The sequence below is a fragment of the Danio rerio genome, chromosome 9 (genome assembly GCF_049306965.1).
Source record: "Danio rerio strain Tuebingen ecotype United States chromosome 9, GRCz12tu, whole genome shotgun sequence".
Taxonomy (NCBI): Eukaryota; Metazoa; Chordata; class Actinopteri; order Cypriniformes; family Danionidae; genus Danio; species Danio rerio.
This window is the reverse complement of record NC_133184.1, coordinates 45,621,323-45,624,688: the sequence shown is the minus strand read 5'-3', so window position 1 is coordinate 45,624,688 and position 3,366 is coordinate 45,621,323.

Genomic DNA, 3,366 nt, shown 5'->3' with positions numbered 1-3,366 from the left:
TATTTACTGTATTCTTTTTGCTGTGATATATGGAAGTTTCTTTTGTGTGTGGTTGATCATTAAAATAAAAAAAGAGTTACCATTTCCTTGGCAGTATGAGTGCAATGTTTGAAACCTTAAAGGCTACTCTAACCCTAAAATCCTATTTCTTTTTTTCAGCTATATACACAATTGTATTGTTAGCTAGACAAAAACAAAAAATAATGACAAAACATCTAAACATTTTGACTTGTTGTAGTGCTTACACAATGCTAAAGGGACGAAGCATTTTGGGGGCACTGACTGTTTAAATGGGAAGGAAATTTAGATTTGACACATGAGTGAACTGTTTTGGGAAGGGTGTGAGCTTTTGGAAGTGAGCTAGGGCCAGACAGAATCTGCAGACTTTTTTTGCTATTTCTGCAGAGAATTTTGGTAAAAGTCTGCGGATTTCTGCGGAATTATTTTGGGAGTATCATAACTAAACCTTATTATATGAAATAAAAAATAATAACTTTTTAACTTTTATTTAATGTTTAAAATGCAAATCCAATTAGATTCACTTATTTGGTAAATATAATTTTTCATATAATATATCTAGTAAAAGACAGAAAATATTACTGTACAAACTATATTGTACATAAATCAGATGAACATTTTCACATTAGTCAATAATACGACTGAAATTAATTAAAAAACTGAATAAATATAGATTCACACACGTTTACTCAAGTAAATAAACCAACTTAATAAAAAAAAGAAAATCTGCGCGCACAGATTCCGGGTGGGCCTAGCTATAGTGTTGTGCTAAACTGTAACACTGTTTTGCCAAATGACCTTAGATTTATGAGAATGTAATTTCTGTTTCAAAAAACGAGTCAAACAAATGGAGAAAAACTGTAAAAGAGGTGATCCTTTTTTTCTCAAACAGTTTATACAGTTATGTGCCTCATTTGCTATTAAATTATGAGATTCAAACACTGCATTTTAGTGACTTTTTAAGCACTACTTTCTGCTGGATTAGCTTGTTAGATGGTTATCATTACCACACTTTTTGATGCACCAAAAATACTTCTACATTTTTGTCAAAGTGTTCATCATGCTATTTTATGTTTACAAAAAAATGTTTATATGCAAATATGCATTTAAACTAAGTTACTAGAGTTTTATAAATATTGTAATGATAATAGAATGTTAGAAATATGAAGAGATAATTATTTTTAAACATTTAGGAATCTGTTAAAATTTGTTTTAAAACTGCAGCTTGCAAATAACACACTGGCCAGCTCATTTCCTCAGTCAGATTTTGTCCATTTAAGTAATAATTAATAATTAGATTTTTCGTAAAGCCTTCTTTTATTGGTTATATTCACAATTTATGATGGCATACTGTCAAAAATGGGACTAATGAGCTCAAATAGGGGACAAATTCTGAACACCTTTTGATGAAGGAGTGGGTCTTTCAAACCCTACAGTAGTTTTTTTTTTGTTTTTTTTAATGTTGGTTTGATATATGATTCACATTGTAATATTAATATATTTTATTAAAGTAATTTATTAATCTTTGAGAAAATATTGGAGGCATCAACAACACATTTATAGACATATATACAAATATAGAAAAAAATTCAACAATAAATTACAGACAGACAAAAAGATAGACACAGAAATAGACAGATGGACAGACAGAAAATTAGACGGACAGACAGATGGATAGGCAGAAACACAGACGGACGAACAGGCATGCAGGCAGACACAGATAGATAGATAGATAAATAGATAGATAGATAGATAGATAGATAGATAGATAGATAGATAGATAGATAGATAGATAGATAGATAGTATCTGCACTTATAACGCATATACTTCTAATGCATATTAGTCACCAAATACAGTGTTTATCATTCCAACACACTCTTAGAGATTCAACAAGGACTCATAATATCAGAAAAGCATCAGCACACATCATACAACAGATGAGCGACGAACAATTGACAAACAATGAAACAAAATCAATGCCCATCATCAGTCTCACTGCTACATGTGATTAAGAAAAGAGCCACCAGAGGGCTGTAAACATTTCTCACTGTAAATCTGACACGATCAATCTCACATCACTCACAGAAAAAACAGAGACCCGCGACCGACTGGAGCTCTTTTGGGAGCGACCCTAAATAAACCCCTCATCTCACTTCACTACAGAAACATCCAGTAGCCCGGGCTGAGCACACAGGAGACCGAGTGACCCTTTGTGGATGCCAGAAATGACATAACAGTGTTAATGAATGTCATACCAGTGTGTTCGTGGAGCTGAAGAGGCTAAACGTCAGTGCTGTGGTGGTCCAAGAAGACCCTCCGGGAACAGAAGTATTCTCAGACAAGCGGGTTTTGATGGACAGCTGCACAGGTCAGTCAGTCACTCATAATAAAAGTTTACATACACCTCGCAGAATCGACGAAAATGTTAATAATTTGACCAAAATATAATTCAAATATCATTCAAATGTAATGTTGACGTTAAGTTCAGAACCGAATAATCTTTTACATTAAAGACGTTTACATAGTAAAAACGACATTTATTTTGACAGGGACATGATCAACAATACTTTGACCTCGAAAGGAAAGGTGTTTTGTGCAAGGCTTTAGAAAAGTCGCTACTTTCCGCCTAAAGTTCTTGGACAGGTAGGTCTTAAAACACTCAGATTAAAAACAATAATAATAAATAAATAAATAAATAAAAACGTTTCCATTTAAACACTGTAGCTACATTCTCACTCTCAGACAAACAAACTACCTAAAGCAACATTTAGTGTGCAATGTACAGATTCAAAAGTTTACATACACTGTTAATGTGCACTGTGTTTGTTATTCATTCATTCATTTTCTTGTCGGCTTAGTCCCTTTATTAATCTTGGGTCGCCACAGCGGAATGAACCCCCAACTTATCCAGCAAGTTTTTACACAGCGGATGCCTTTCCAGCCGCAACCCAACTCTGGGAAACATCCAAATCCACACACATTCACACACACACTCATACACTACGGACAATTTAGCCTACCCAATTCACCTGTACCGGAGCACCCGGAGGAAACCCACGCAAAGGCAGGGAGAACATGCAAACTCCACACAGAAATGCCAACTGAGCTGAGGTTTGAAACAGCGACCCAGCGACCTTCTTGCTGTGAGGCAACAGCACTACCTACTGCGCCACTGCCTCACCTGTGTTTATGACTAACTGTCAATGTCTTAATGTTATTAATATTATTACAAAGTTACCCTTTTTATTATTTTTTTAATCTTTTTTTTTTTTTGCATGGTTAGGGTTATATATATATATATTATGGCTTTATTGGGATGGGGTGAGTGTTCTTTGATTGGTATTTAG